General features: G+C 41.3%; 1 protein-coding gene across 4 annotated transcripts in view; it reads left to right on the top strand.

The window, feature by feature from the left end:
* CNTN4 (contactin 4) overlaps positions 1–16,769 on the top strand; it is a 345,846-nt gene that overhangs the window by 28,413 nt on the left and 300,664 nt on the right. For all 4 annotated transcript variants that reach the window (XM_063347948.1, XM_063347947.1, XM_063347946.1 and 1 more), the window contains exon 2: positions 11,588–11,632. The gene's annotated coding sequence lies outside the window, so the exon portion shown is untranslated. The remainder of the gene's footprint in view (positions 1–11,587; positions 11,633–16,769) is intronic.

Genomic DNA, 16,769 nt, shown 5'->3' with positions numbered 1-16,769 from the left:
GGCATAGGTTTCAGTGTATTAGTGAGTTTATGACCTGTATAAAAATGTCAAGTCAAACAGCTGCCTACTGAATTATTCAGCGTATTGATAGAATAATGACTTTGAAGATGGAGATATTGGACTTAACTCTTTCAAGAGGAGTGGGGAGGGGAAATGAAGCAGCTGCCCTTGATTCCAGCCGGATGATAGCAAGATCCCTCATGTTCCATGGCACCTTTGAGCAGTAGATTCAGGTAGAATTAAAAGTCAGAGATAGGATTGATTTTGACACTGATGTGACTTTTAAATTAAGTGCATTTTTAGTAGAACTGGCTAGAAAACCAGAAACCCAGGAAAATGAGATTACTTGCTGAATACTTAAGCTTTCTATTTTTATTTTTTTTTTTAAAGGAAAAAGCAGAACTTATTCTTTCAGGAAAAACAAATACACTTGATGAGAACTTCTATATAAAGTCTGTACTCCTTAAAACATCTGTAGAAAAATTTTAAGAAATTTTGATCTGTAGAAAAAATTGATCTGTAGAAAATTCTGTCTTGCTTTAATGTCTCTCAAACACTTGCTAGCCAACTTTGTTGCAGTAACAACAGGCTTCAGGGAGAAAGACAGAGTCTGATTTACTTAGATGTAGCAAAACTGTTTTGTTACTTGTTTCTTTACCTCTAAGCTGCACTTGACCCATGGCTTTAATTAAATGCAGTATAGAAAGATAACTGTAATTCATGCACAAAGGAACAAAACTGCAGTTTTCTTGAAACTTTAATATCTGAAAGCTTCAAGTGTGTGAGTGCTTGTGTTGATAGAGCTAAATTTCTCAGCGTGTTTCATGTGGGGTGTGTATATATAAAGATACGGTATATTTATACTCTCTTGTGAGATGTACAAAATATATTTATAGAATATATTTACAAAATATATCTTAGAGCCCTCATTATTTTTATGAAGAAGCATACTTACTTAAATGCGTATGTAGATAATTTTACACTTTGTGTGTATACCTTGAGCATTAACTTTTTATATTAGATGCTATGAATATCTCTTCTTATTTTCACATTTTTCTGTGTTATGAGAAAGTTGGTACTCTCCTTTTGGCTTTCAAAACATATTTTCCCATCACCAATCGTGGCCCGGCAGCCACAACAAATCTGTTTTACTAATAAGAAATGTTTGGTGGAACAATGTAATTAACCAACTGGTTATTTTGCTGTGGAGGCTGCGGTTAAGGAAGTGGAGGTGCTGGGAGAGGATCAAATCCTGCTCCAAACTGTTCAGGCTTCCCAAGCATGTGCTGCCGGGAGCCAGGCTGGCTGGGTGGCATCCAGGAGCTCTTGTGAGCTCTGCTGGGATGCTCTTGTGGCTCCTCCTGTGCTGCCTCCTGCACCACTGCTCTGCCGGGGTGCAGGATGCAAGATGGAAGAAGGCACTGCAGCTTAAAAGGTTTTGAGCTGCGTATTGATGGAATGGGAAATAATTGTGCAGTTTTAGGAAATAACCACCAGAAGCTTCTGGTTTGTGTCTCTCTTGAGCTCTGCTCATCCATCTCGGTGTCTTGGCCAAGTGTGAACATTGGCACTTGCGGTTAACGCCAGCCACACAGTGGTGTTGTTTCCACTCATCTATAGGGGGTCAAAGCTTCCTCCTATTTTTTAGTGAGAAAGAAGTTACAAGTTTGTACTTCCCTCGTCCCCAGCATAAGTATTTTTGAAGTTCGGTTGTTGGCGTTTAGAACCAAACATCCTTTTCTTTTTACAGTTTCTTTTTTTTTTTTTTTTTGAGATCCTGGATGCTTTGCCCGTATCGACAGTGCTGTAACATAACTCCCCTGCAGCCAGCTCAGATCCCCCGCATATTGGTGGGATCAAAACACAATCTAGTGACGTTTTACTGTGCTCAGGATCAGGTTTGCTCTTCTAGGTGTTCTGCCTACACAGTTGAAAATAATGGTGTGGTTGGATGAGTCTTTTATCCTGGTTCATGGGATTCGCGGTTGCCAAGTCCCAGTTTTGACCTTCACGAACAGGATTTTGTCTGCTCTTGTGGGGTTATTTGTGATCCTTGAGCAGGTCCGTCTGTGCCTTCCAGCCCTGCTCCTTTTCTTTGATCTCCCTCCTCTACCCCGTGGGCTGCATCAGCTTAAGAGACCGTCACCCCATCAAAATGAAGCTGCTGGGAGTATTAGCCTTTGAAAAGCATGTCACTGTTAATGTGCTCTTTTTAGTGAAGTATGGCCTTAGCTCTTGCTTGAGTTTTAGTGTCAGGTGCCTAAGGATCAAGGCAGGAATACCTGTTACGAAGAACAGAGAACTGAGGAGCTAAGAATTGAAAAATACTGGGCTTTATATTCACTGTCGATTAAAGCGGTACTGTTTCCAAAATGATCAAAGAACTTTTCAGCCTTCTTTCCATCTGCGCCAGCTTTAGTACCCATGGAAGGAGGATATTGCGCTTGGCTGATGCGACGTGGATCACTGGCTGTGTAAACAAACCTGGCCTGACTTCTTACGATTCGGTATTAGGAAGAAATTCTTCACTCTGAGGGTGGTGAGCCCCTGGCCCAGGTTGCCCGGAGAAGCTGTGGCTGCCCCATCCCTGGAGGGGTTCAAGGCCAGGTTGGAGGGGGCTGGAGCAACCTGGTCTGGTGGGAGGTGTCCCTGCCCAGGGCAGGGGGGTTGGAACGAGATGATCTTTAAGGTCCCTTTTAACCCAAACCATTCTATGATTCTATTACACAAATTATCTGCATGTAAAAACAGAGCCTGAAGGCATGACAATGTTAAACTAGGTCAACAATAACACCACCTTAGTGCTGACATCCTAATTCTTATAGCTGAACTCATTAATACTTTTAGGTTACCTGGGGTGCAGGTGTAAGGATCAAGAGCTGCATGGGTTTTTTTTCCTGCATCCTGTACATCTATTAATGTAGTCAAACTAATCATGTGATTAAGATGAATAGGACTTAATAATGGAGAGGACATCATGGCAAAATTGATAAATCTTAAATAGGGGGGAAATTGTTGAACTGATAATGTTTGCAGCACTAGAATACGGTGAATGGAAGGAGAGTAATTTATACATACGTTTAAAAAAAGGAAGGGATTTTGGCAAATCCTATGCTTATTATATTTCCTTTTCTTTTTTTCCCCTCTTAATTTCCCTGAAAATAATAACACTTATTCATGAAGCTGCTGCAATAATTGAACTACTGGAAGGGGAGGAGGGGAAAAAAGCTACCCATATAAATTACTACTTGAGACCTGTTCTGTTTTGACAGATGTCAAGGCTGGGTAGCTCAGCTCGTTCTGCTGTTTGTATGAAAAGGGCTTGGTATCACTAGGACGCAGACTAATAGCTTTCTGTGCTTCTGAATGTGGATAGATTACATGGCAACCAATTCTTTCTTTTTTTTTTTTTTTCCTCCCTAGTCATAACCTAGTGACTCTGAGAGAATAAATTGATAAAATATTCCCTAGTTCTTTTGCAGGGCGTTGCTGCTGGAGTGGGATGTTAAAGGGGAAGAGGTAGCCTGCCCACTGGATGAAAAATACTCGTGGTCTGTTAGGATTTCTGTTTAGATTTAGGAAAACCAGTTAACAAAATTGGTTGAAATCTGAAGGAAGCAATTTGCTGCTGTACACTAAGCTGCTCTGATTTTTACAGTTAGTATTATGCGTGCTGGTTGTAGGTGATACACGGATGTGGCCTTCACTTAATCTCTTGCTTCAAAGTATTTTAGTCTTGCTGTTCAGGACTTGCCAATTTTTATACCTTTTTTTAAAAAAAAGAAAAGGTATGTAACTTGTGCATTACATAGATGGCACTAAACTAAATAAATGGATTTTTCTGGACTTTTGTCTTTGTGCACTGCTTTCAGTTGTCATGGATGGGAGACGGACTCATCTCTGCCCTCATGCCACGTGCTCCTTTGGTTTATTTCAGATATGAAGTTTTTGCTCTGTTACTTCTACCAGACTTTCTGGTTTCGTTCCTGCTCTTAGGTGTTTAGCTTTTACTCGCCTTTATTAGCTGTCTGCTGCTACAAAATACTGAGATTTTTGGATGTATCAATGAGCTTCATCAATAAACTAGCAGTTTAGAAGGAATTGATCTTGGAAAACTAAAGACTGCATTTAGTTATCAGTTCTTTGTTATTCTTGGGTCTCTTATGAAACCTTTGGAAGAAACCTCTGACTGAGATATAATTTCATAACATGGGTTTCTGATCAGTGATGGAATTGCCCTGAACGAGAAATCCTGAATGCTCTTTCCAGGGAAGTGAGATTTATCGTACCCCAGTCGCTAATGACATTCTTCTGCGCTTGCGAAGTTTTCGTGTGGCTTTTGCTGTTGCCGTGTATGCTATCAATGTTATTACACTTAACTTGCTTTCCTTGCTGTGCACTGCTTAGAGCAGACGTAGGAAGATTAAAATAATAAATAAATTTAACCGTTCTTTGCTGCATATTAAGACTGGAGACTATTGGGAGTTCATGTATCAGTTTCCTATTCTCCAAATACTGTATGTAAACACCTTTCTTAGCTGGCTGTTAAGGTCAAGGTGGCTTTTGTGGGTATTGCCACTAGCTTTCCCTGGTGGCATCCAGGACTTGCTAAATTGATTGTCTTACCGAACTGTTGCATAATCAATCTTTTTAGTTACAATTCAGCATTTTTAACAACAAGAGGTTTTTCTCAAGGCAGTAGAAGTAGAGGCACCTCCTTGGATATCCACTGGCTTTCCACTGAGTGCTGCTCTTCAAGTAAGATGCTCTCCTGGCTTCGTCCCGGGCTGCGAGTGAGCCTCCAAGAGCAGGAGCAGCATGTTCGTGTGCCTCTGCTGATTTACAGAGCATTAATACACGGAAATACAACATTGCGTGGGCTATTCAAACTTCAGGTCCACCTCTTTGTTCCCCAAGACTTCAGAGAGAATGGGTTTAAAAAAAATTAAAAAAAAAAAAAAATGCTACTTGTTTTGTTGGGGCACCCTTGAGATGAGCTCACCCTGGCTGTATGCTTCCCACACCAAACACCCCACTGTTTGTGTTTGCGGTGGCAACCTGCAAGCCGATGAGGACTTCCTTAGTCCAATGTTGCAGGCTTGATATTTTTTAATTTTTTTTTGCGTGGTGTCAGTGTCGTGTCTTCTGTTCATCTAACCTTGACCTATGTTGGCTGAATACAGCAATATAGTTAAATATCTTATTTGTACTGTTGCTTTTTTATATAAAAGAATGGGGGTAAGCACCAGGTGTCTGTTTGGTGGTTGGCGTGGGACGTGTTTAACTTCAAAGCCCTCTGCAGACTTTGTGCATCTCTGCACTGTCTGACCCAGTTATGTAACTTAGCCATTTTTTTGTTTTTTTTTTTTTAACGAAACCAACTTAGAAAGCAAAAGATCTTGTTTTTTGGAGAACATGGTGTTGGGGAGGGAGTATGTGGGCGATCTGAAATGTCTTCTGGTTTGCAAGGACAAGGAACAAATTAAAAAGAAGAAAAACAAACAATTTAACAGTGATGGAGCTGTAGCTCTAGCAAGGATAGACTGTGGGTGTACATCCATTTTATCTTGTTGCAGAAGATTATTCCTCGACCCAGAAGGTCATAAAAATCTCACTGCTGAGTATTAGAAGATAATCTTGCTAAAAGTTCAAAATCTTTACTAGCAGTAAATATTTAAGGCCTTCATTTACAGCAATCAGGGGACTATGTGAATACATAGCTTAGCTTGCAAATAAGCACTAAGTTGTCACCTCAAATAAAAACTGAATGGTAAAACATGTGAAATTAACCATCAAGGTTGCTAATTATTACAAGCTGTGTAGACACTAATTACTCAGTACCTGATTTATTTTTTTTTATCACTGACCTTTCTTGGTTGGTATTTTGTAATTGGTTACAAGTGATTAGAGATATTTCTGATCACTTATAATTTTCGGTCCTGGCACTTCAATCCCAGTCAGAAAAGATTTAATACAACAGAGTGATAGGAACAAGAAGCGAAGGGGAACTAATGGTCCCCTCCCTTCCCTGGTAGGTATAGCCTGTTAACTTCTGCTCGCTCTTTCATGCAAAGAATCACTGGGATGTGACATTGAGCAATATCCTTTGCGCTGTGTCCTTCAGCCGAGGCAGGCTTGTGGCCAAGTAGAGGCTTGAAAAGAAAGTGCAGAAGTATTAGAAGATCCCATCTGTTTTTGTAAAGCTGCGCTGGACCCTTTGCAGAGTCACCAGCAAGCTGAGTGGGCTGGGGATGGTTTGGAGAGCCGAGGCAACCTCTGCTCCCTGGGGAGGAGGAGTGAAACTCGGGTCTTGTACAGCATTAGAGCTGCTACATGGGCCCTTGACATCTCATTAAAAATTAAGACGACTCTAAACCTGCAGCTTACAGTGAGGGTGAATAAAATGTGGTTTTCTTAGGGAGGAGCTGGTACAACCTGTCCCCTTCTGTTGCTTGGAAAACAAGCTGTAGTGGGACTGTGAAGATGATGTTATACCGTGGTAATGAAAACACACGTGCAAAAAAAACCTGACTGTACCTGAGGTGAATTTTTCCTTTGTGTCATCAAAGCCTGACATGTTCAGTTAAAAAAACCTTTGGTAAGTGGCCGGGTTGATGCACTATATGCAAATGAGCAAAGGATCTCTTAATCAGCAGTTTGGAGATACTAGAGTATCACTCGGACAATGCAAAAAACAATTTAAGGCATTTCATTACTTTGCATTTAAAATAGAAAGGCGATGAACGCATCATCCTCTGTGAATGCCGTCTCTTGTCATTATTCTGGGCTTTTGACTGATGCATGGACTCTCCACCTGTATCTCTATGGGAAAATAGCTTTGAAATCTCTTTCAGAGAGGTGCCTCTTCTCCACGTACAGTCAGTAAGCGGTTGTTCTGCGCCTATTCTGACAGAGCAGGGAAGCTCATTTTAAGTAATAGAAGACAATTTTAAGTGTTATGTATCGTACAAGTTCAATTTATGAGCCAGCTGGTGAATCACTTTGAGATTTCTTTGACAATCTCTCCAAAGAATTCTGGTGTGTAAAGATTATTTTATTATCAATACGCAGTCATGCAGGTCAACGTTCTTTTCATTTATGAAGCAAATGACATCAAACAAATGGCATTGTAAAGCCTAAAAATCCAATATAAATGTGTAATGCTCGTCCCCACTTGATGAGACCAAGGTATTTTGCTACCTCAAAATAACACTTTGAAATATTTAATTTTCACCTTTTTTGGTTATAATAAACCACATGGGATCTCTGTTTTGACAGCATTTTACTTTGAAGTTAAACCTATCAAACCCTGGGAGAGCTATGATGGTGATTAGGCTTTTTGAGCTTTTCCTCCATGAGATAGATTACACTTGCAAAACGCTTTTGGCTGACTCGCTAAACCGTGTTTAAATGCGCAGGAAATGCTTCTGTGACAAATGCATACCGGATTTATATTTCGGCTCCAGAAAGCTGTGTCTTTCCCGTTTAGCTCCCGTGATCAATCTATTGTGTTAATAACAATGTTTGGATTCGTGAGCAGGAGACAAGCCAAGGATTGGGATGTTGCTGAGGAAGGGCTGCAGCTGGTAGACAATGTGGAGTAAGGTGTGGGTTCCTCAGCAGGGAAATGGCGTGGCTGATCCTTGATACCATCTTTGCCAGACTGCCTGCTGTTCTTCTGTTGATATAGGTAGTAAAACCAGGGGATACTTCAGAGTTAGCGTCCTCTGGCTTTGTTTTTGATGGGCGTGGACTTTGCTCCAGGAGCAGGAATAGGGACGGCAGTAGGAGCAGCAGCAAGGAACAGCCTTCCTCATGAAGGCTGGTAGGACTGCTGGAAACGAAAACCAGCAAGAGCAGGTTCAGATGCACTTGATTATTTGATAACCTAGCCCTAGAAGGTGAAAGGTTTGAAGGATATCAAGTTCGTATTAGAAAAAAGAAGCAGGAAAAGCTCTTAAACGGTACGTTGGGGGTTTCAGATAAAGACAAATCTGCAGTCTGAGGGGTTCTGGAGTGCCTAATTTGAGGCTGGAGTGAAGCAGAGAGATGCAAAGTCTCATAGTTTCCTTAAGCCAAGGAATTTGGTTCTTAAAACCAAGGAATTTGGAAGATAGGACAAGGGTAGTTTATGGTTTGGTAGGCAATACAAAACAGTGCCAGAGTAGGCTAGTTTGATAAGCCTAAGCCCAGAATAGAGCTAGGGATAGTAAAAAGATGAGAAAACATCAGCAAATGAGTTGTTGCGTGTTCGAAGTGACCAAGGGAAAATTTTGCTTTGGGGGTTCAGAGCCTGATGCTTCAGCAACGTTCCTGCCATCGACGAGGGTTGATTTTCCTCCAGTGGAGAAGTACCATCACCCTTACTCTGCAGTCGTATCTCGCCTAAGTACTCCGAGGAAAGATGCACTAGGAATGTCAGTATTTGCATATTATGCTAATAAACTTCCAGGTGGGAAATGTACCTCGGCTTTCTGAGGGATAGCTTCTTTCGGCTCAGTCTGCATTAGTGTGTCAATATAAACTTGGAGCGTAATGTACGATTTCTGCTGGCAGCAGATGAGATCAACTCTTCTTCAGGCTCTCATCAGTACTCCCTGTTGCCAGCTCCCAAAGAACTGCCTCCACCTGAAAAGCAGAATTTTTTGGTGCAATTATAGAGTATTTCTGTGAAATGAAGTGGTGCCTCTCTTTTTATTTTCTATCCATAAGTGATTTTTTTTTTCTCCTTGAAGTATGTGCTGTTCCTTTACATGAAATGAGGATTGCACAAAACTGAATTTCTTTTTAGCTTTCTTGGAAGTTATAGCTTCCAGAACAATTGGAGTGGCAACTGGGGAGCCACATTAAAAGAGAGTGTTGTTGCCTTTTCCTTTGGAGATGACTTCATATCTCTGTTCTGAAGTTTTTTCAAAGCCTTCTGTTGACAAGGGATGCAGCAAATACCGAAGCTGCTAAATTCCGTTCTTAGTGTGCTGTCTTCCAGAGCGTCACCTCGGGGAGAGAGCACTGTCTGTTTCCCTCAGTACCTGTTCCAGTCTGTTCGTCACTCGGGATGGAGGTGTGTGTTTGAATTGATTGGAAGCTGTGGCCAAACCCTCCAGGCTATGGGAGGATTTTTATTATTTAGCAAAATCGCTTGAGCACTGCTGAATTTTTGGAGGTAATATAATTGAAATGCTTTAGGTTTTCAAGCCTGGAAGTCCAGGTTCAGTGCTGCTTGTGAGGATAAGGTACGATTACTTTAATCACCATCTCAAACACGTGACTATGAAGAGCAACGTTCAGCCTTTTGCAATGAAATACCGTACTGAAAGTAAAACATTCCGAATTCTGAAAATATTCTATTCCCTGGTTTAAGTCAGTATCTCTCTGCCAATGCAAAGTGTTTTACGGAATTGTGCCCAGAAGTCTTTCTGTTGTTGGAAGCTGAAATTTCTGAAAGACTTGAGTAGGTACATGCTGCTGATCTGTGAAGTAGACAGAAGTCATAGTGTAGAGGTTTTTCTAACCAGCGACCTATTCCTTCCACCCCCAAATTACTCAGTATCCAAAGCACTCAATGGCCGTGTGGGAGATCAGATGTCCCACTTGAGTGAATATCTAACCAACGTGAGCAGCTCCAACAGAAGAAAGCGGTAATAGGCTTAGCAGTAAGTGCATTTTCTGGGATTGTGGGGGAAGAGAAAAATGAAGATATGATCCGGAGTCTCACACATGAGTGCCAAAAGCCCCACCCTAGCTCAATTATGCACACAAGCATGACAGGGATTTAAAAAAAATAAAAGCCAATGCAAACCAAATGGAATTCTGAAGGTTGTGTGACAGGTGTTTTGTAAGAAACCTCTCTTCTGCTTTGGCTCTCTGCCCTGTATGCCCACATAAGTTCAGGGATCCTTTAGAGATGGATAGGCAAGTATAGAGAAGATCAGAATTTTCAAAGTAAAAAGCTGGAGGTTTTTTCTTCTTTGTTTTCAGCAGCAAGGGATGGATTCGTAGGTGTCTAAAAATATGTAGCAATGTTGGTGTTGGAGCATTTCTTAACTTGTGCAAGTTGTTCTCCTAAACTTTCTATGACTGAAGTGATAAGTTGAACAGTTACAGTAAATAGAGTAATATTTTGATTGGTATGAAACCCTTCATTTCTTCTTGATGTCTAATTAGCGTAGCTCTGAATGTCAAATATTTATCTGCTCTACCCAGCGTTGTGCTCGCTTCAGTGGGGCTCCATCTGGCTCTGCCTGCCTTGAAGCCTGCTCCTCGAGGAGCCAGCTTGCCCGTGCTCAGCGTTGGTGCTGGATCCCACCCGTGGCCCATCAGGTCTCTTGGACTGGAAGGGAGCTCTTCCCTCCAGCAGAGCTGGGTGCCAAGGAGTGCTGTGCAAAACCACAGATAAGCCAGTCTGTGACTTCTCTCGCTCTGTGAGCCCAACTCTGGAGCCCAGGCTGAGAAACGTCACCCCGAGTCATTACTAAAAGCTGCTTTGAGTGGTACGTATTTGTTAAATGAAGCCATAATATGCTGGTAGACTACCAGCAATGTAATTCCTTTGCACAAAGTCTCCCACAGCAAAACTGGTGAGAGCACGTGGTGTAGAAGCCTTTTGTATTCTCAGGGACTTCAGTAGCAACTGTATTACAGACTTGAACAGAAGTAGGGGGTGTCTTCTGGTTGTGACTTCCTCATCTTGAGTTATAATACAGTCTACAACCCTTCAGTTAGAAAATGGATGACCAACACTTATCTTTAGGCCAAAATGTCAGTCTGTTTTTATGCCTGTCCTAGCTGGAATGTGTTGATAGTGGGGGGGGGGAAAAAGTTTATATTTCTTAGTATGTTTGCTCCATTATGGTGCTTCTCCAGCTCTAATTTGAGAAATGTATCTTCTGCATCTGCCGTATGTATTGTGTCCCATAGGCAGCTACTGAACATGTGAAGCTATGTGATGAAAAACATGTATTGAACAGGTTTCCCATTGTTTTTTCTACTTTTCAAAATGTGATTAGTTTGGATGATCTAATGGTTGTACTGGAACTCCTTAGGAAAAGGCTGTGTTTTGGCCCTTTCTTTGGAGTTTAGGTTGGTTTGCTCTCAACTGAGACTTGCCCTGAGTTAGCAGTGATGGAGGGGGAAGCTGGGCGTTTATGCCAGCTTTGGAAAACCAAGAGCATTTGAGCAGTGGGCGAAGATGGGGATTTGCTGTGAGAGGCTTTAGCAGCTGAAAGTGTTTATCAGCCCTTAGTAAAGTCATTAGAGTTGAAAATAAGGTTCAAGTAGTCCCATGGGGAATGGCAGAACTTGTGTGATGTGCAGAGTCTGCAGTGAGCAATGGGCCGGTGCACTGTGGCGGGTGCCCTCGGAGAGGGAGACCTCAGTGGAGTAGGGGGAAGCTGTGAACCAAGCCGTGGAAAAATTCTGTAGAGCATCTGACCCGTTTACTGCTTTTTACCTTGTGGTATTTTGAAAATAGCAGACTAAAAATAATCAAAGACAGCCTTTTTTGTCTGCAAAATAAGTTATCACGGATGAGAATTAATGACTTAAAATATCAGTATAACTGACTTTCCATATGAATTTCTACTTTCAGGTATTGGAAATTTGACTGAAGTCTACATATCATGCACTGGAGAAGGTAACAATTTTTTTATACTAATTTTGATTTGTTGGTGATATTAATTTCTCTTCTAACGTCATTGCATTGAATGTCAAAGCTTTCTTTGCATTGTGTTTGCCTTACACAATGTTTCTCAGCACATCGACAGTGGGGTTTGTTTACCTTTTTTAAAAGAATGTCAGAAGTCTGCATTTAAGCTCTTAGGGTGTATATATTGTGTTTAGGCAATTCTATGTGGAACAGCTTGCCTTCGGAAAACTGTTCTTGTAAATGTACCATTGTTTAAAAAAAAAAAAAACGTATTTAACTTCAGGAGTGTTTTACAAAATGGTATCTTGTTATCAACAGTGGTTTTTGTGGTTTGGCTCTTATTTTTCATGTCATAAAGTTTTCAAAATTGGCGTTTAATTAATCATTGATCGACTCTATAGTTGAATTAGACAAACAAGCCTGTGGCACTTCGAAACTGAAATTTTCTTAATGGCATCTCAGCTTGACTGTCCAAAGGAATCAGTATTTTCAGTTGAGAGGTGGGCTTTGTCCTGTATATCCTGAAATTATCTTGTGCTTTTTTCCTGGAACAACATCATGTATGAAACATAGATTTAAGTGTGAAATATTTTGCTCTTTGGCATGACCAGCTCTTGTTGAGTCAAGAAGAGAAGGCTGTGCCTTCCGCATCTCTGCTGTGTTGCTTTTGCCCTGTCCCAAAACTGCCCCAACCAAGTTTGGCTTCCGTGTAGCCAATCTCCACAGATAAATTTCCTATCACAGATCAACATGCTTTTAAGTATGAATTATGCTAGGTAATCCCTGAAGGAGAACAAAACCTTTTCAGAAAAAAAAAAAAAAAGTCTTCCTTCTTAGTTTTAGACATTATTGCCCTGTCTGTTCAGAGAGGTTACAGATGTCTTCTGATCAAAATATTTAATTTCTTAATCCTTCATTTCCTTTTGGAGTAATTCAGAATCTTCTCCTCAGTGGTGTTTATAATGAAAACTGAATTACTGCTGTAGATCAAGTAAACTATTCTTATTCAGCTTGGACCTTCTTAAATTTGCAAAGCTATCTTTGTGTGAGGTTTTCAAAGACAGTATGATAAATTTTGTGATATATCACTTTCTAGTGGTCTGAAAGGAAAAGCTTATTTCTTAATATAAAAGATAACTTTGAATAATGGACTCCTTATCCCTTTGGACAGTACTCCTAAATTAGCTTCAAAGCCGTTTCTCAGGTGAAATCTCGTTTTCAGGTTCCCCGTAGTAAAAAGGAGATACTGATACCCATTTCATTTGGAAAGTGTTTTCAATCTGCTGATGAAAAGTACTTCTGAAGAGTTAGGCAACCTTGATTAATTGGGCCTGAATAAGAAGTGCAGGATCAAATCTCGGGATATTATTTTTAGGCTAGAGACTTGTGTTCTGCATTCCAAATCCTTAAATGCCAGTTTGATAGCAAGTGTGAACGACTGGAGTAGACAGCTATATGCATATAGTAATGGCTCGCAAATGCTGACACCACTATAGACAGAAGAATGGAAATTGCTTTCTGTTTACAGAACAACGTAAGTAACTATTTGGTAAACACTTCTCATTAGCAAGAATGTGATCGGAATTTGTGTTAAATGCCTCAGTTCTGTGATATAACCAGTGTGGCATTTGGAGTGAAGTGGTATTTAAAAAAAAGCTAAGTGTGGATAAGCACTTAGCAAATAAAAGTGCTTAAAAGTTCACGGATGCGATGTGTAGTGTTTAGGTCTGATAACTGGACCAACAAGCCAGAACTGTGTTCTTGTGGTGTATGGGAAGGGGGGTCAGAATAGCAATCTGGAGGGGGAAAAAAAATCCTCCAAACAACCACAAAACAAAAAACAAACAAAAAACCCCTCCAACAATCCAAACACCAAAAAACCCTCTGATGCCCGGAGCAGATAACTTGTACAAAATGTGTGTGTCTAAAATCTGCCCCTTGCTGATGGGGCTCTTGGTGAGCAGTGTACCTTGAGATCCAGCATTGTGCTTTCAAGGAACGCTATTTTTTTGGGAAGTAAGGGATCACACCTGTTGTTATGCTGGACAAAAGCGCAGTTATGGGGACTGCTAAGTCAGGTTTTACACACATTTCGCCCCTAAGGGAGGGAAGGATTTTCTAAGCCACACTCCTAAGCAGCATGTGGCCCTGGCTAAGCCTTAAGCAAGGCATAGAGGAAGCCAAGTTTGGGGTTTTGCTTCCAGTCTGTTTGGTGAACCAAAACTGGCTGTTGTTTACCTAAGTGACTCAGTAAGTACAGATTTGAAAGGAAACATTTGTGCATTATAATGGTATAATTATAAAATTCTACTTTATTACCTGTCAAGCTAATTAAAACAGCTACAGGCTAACAGTCATCTTAGAAAGCTTGTAGCATCTGTGCATTGTATTCAACAACCAGGCTTACAGTGTAATTTTAATTAGAAGTATTACCAGCAGACACGGTGTACGGTTGCGCTGGAGAAATGTCCTTGCCTGCATAGGAAAACTGAATGTGCTGGGTAATAGCTCTAGGAAAGGAAATAATAATGAACGTGCTTTCAGCCTTATAGTCTGAGTAGCAGTTAATTACGGCTTGGTTTGAAACTGTAGGGCCTTTCTTCCTCCACTGGCATCCAGCAGCAAAGCGGAAGCTCCCCATTTGCCTGGTGTGTGAATGTTTGTGTCTCAGAGCTGTTGGCTACTTGAATCTGGAGAAGTGCCACTCATTCCAGGTGGAAACTTGCTCAGTTGGAAGCGCTGTGTGTCACTGTGTAAGAGGATTACTTGGATGTTGGCTTACTGCTTGTGACTTCTAGATCACTCCTTCAAAGACAGGATTTGTTTGTGATCTCCAAGCATCCCTCTGCTTCTCAAGATCCATAGAAAATAACTGTCCTCCTTCCTAGGCTCCTTATAGCCTGATGTGTCTGCCACCATGTCTTCTTACTCTTTCCCTAAATCTCCTCTGAAGATCTGCTATGTCCTTTCCTCCTTTATTATCTCCTGGTTTCCTTCCATCCCGGTTCCTTTCTCCCTTTCTGCGCCTTCTTTGTCTCTCTGCCAGCCCTCTCCTTAGACACCTCCTTCTCTTGCATTCGTTGGGCTTCTCATACCGACAGTGCTCCTCTCTGCGTGGAAACCCGAACAATTAAAACTTAAGCAATTGTTCTGAAGTCATTTGAAAAACTGAATTAGCGCAATTGCCATTTGACGGTAGATTTAGTGGTGTCTTTTAAAAGATGAGCACACTCTGCTCTCCTTGAAGTTGCACCTCAGAGATAGTTTGCTAATTTTGCAGCAGAATAAAATGACAACCTTTTCATACATACAATGTGGGTTATAATTATTGCAGCATTTTGCTTGAGATTTTTCCTTTTTCTTGTGTAACAGTAATATTTAGGATGGAGTACTATTGACTTGACTTTTCATAAGAACATGAAGAATACAAAAGCACCAACTGGATACTTGAACAAAACTTATAATAAAGTTATGTTAAAAGTCATGGGCACCTGCCCAGATCTCTCCCTTGCAAGCAGGTTTTGGAAGACGAGGTATTACCCATTTCTCTCTCATTTCAGTGAGAGCTTTCTCTTGCAGTTGTGCAAAACTTCCAGAGTGTACTGTCTTTCAGAAAGCGTGTGAAGATGTGTTGTGTGTGTTCCCTGAGTGGGTACATGGGGGCTGAAAATAACACCAACGAATGTCTGGTAAGGCAGCAATGCCATTGCTTATGAAATCTGCTGCAAAGAATATTTCTGCATGAAGCAAATCTGCCCTCCTTCACTTGCTTGATATTGTAAAGAGATTATCGTGGCCTTACAAGAAGGTTAAGATGTCATGAAGTTTAATATACTCTGAAAATAGTCCTGTTAAAGCCACTGTTGCTTGTGATTGATGATGCAGGTTATGATGGTAGTTCTAAATCTTGTGTTTGTGTGTGCAAATTGCTATTTTCCAGCCTTTTCAAGGTTGCTAACTTTATCTTATGGTGCAGCCCATATTTAAGGAGTTCATGTTGCATTAGCCTTTGATTAAGGGGAAAGTAACTTTGATGATAAAATGCCACTAAAAGTGGTTCTGTGGACTAGCTTGGAATAATATATTAATCATTCTTCATGACTGAGAGTGTATTTTGGACATGAGGGTCACCCTTTGAGGATTAATATTCTGAGATAAACAGCTAATGGCTGTTGGATGATGATGGTCGAAAGCAACTATTATGGTATTCTAAAACTGTTCATTACTACAATAGAGAGTCGCAAAACTGAGTAAGTTTTAAGCTGTTGCTTAAATAGCTAGGTCAAGATGCATCAGCCTTGATTCAAAGGCGTTACTGAATGATGGTTACACAGAATCACAGAACAGTCGGGGTTGGCAGGGACCTCTGGAGCTCATCTAGTCCAAGCCCCTGCCAGAGCAGGGTCACCCAGAGCAGGCTGCACAGGAACGCGTCCAGGCGGGTTTGGAATGTCTCCAGAGACGGAGACTCCACCACCTCTCTGGGCAGCCTGTGCCAGGGCTCTGCCACCCTCAGGGTAAAGAAGTTCCTCCTCATGTTTAGGTGGAACTTCCTATGCTCAAGTTTGTGCCCATTACCTCTTGTCCTGCCCCCGGGCACCACTGGAAAGAGCCTGGCCCCATCCTCCTGACACCCACCCTTTAAGTATTCTGTTGATAAGATCTCCCCTCAGTCGTCTTTTTTCCAGACTAAAAATTGCTGATACTTCCCCACTGCCTGCTCTGGCAGAGGCAGGTCCTGGCAGTCGTTTGTTGCCTATTTGACCTTTTTTTCCCCCCATATTAATGGAACTTTCTGCACCCTTTAGGTTAGCAACTAAAATAGCCAGTTGGCGGTTTTATTGAAGTCCCCCGCAAATAGCGAAGGAAACATGTATTTTCCAGATATTGTGAGGAACACTTCACAGCTGGCTTATGTTTGTAGGTGGGAGTCGCTGTCTGCTGCTTATCCTCTGGGCTTCAGGTTTCCTTTCGTCTCTCTCCTCTTTTCCTTTCTGCAGCACTGCTGTCAGGTGAGCTTAATGGCACAGAGGAAAAGTATATTGTGAGGGCAACTCCTGAACTGCTAAAAGATGGAGCCTTCTCATGGATGTAAAAGTGGTAGAGTCTGAAAGCAAAAGAAGTA

The sequence above is a fragment of the Chroicocephalus ridibundus genome, chromosome 10 (genome assembly GCF_963924245.1).
Source record: "Chroicocephalus ridibundus chromosome 10, bChrRid1.1, whole genome shotgun sequence".
NCBI classification, from domain to species: domain Eukaryota; kingdom Metazoa; phylum Chordata; class Aves; order Charadriiformes; family Laridae; genus Chroicocephalus; species Chroicocephalus ridibundus.
The sequence above is the reverse complement of the archived record's forward strand: the minus strand, read 5'-3'. Positions and strand labels throughout refer to the sequence as shown.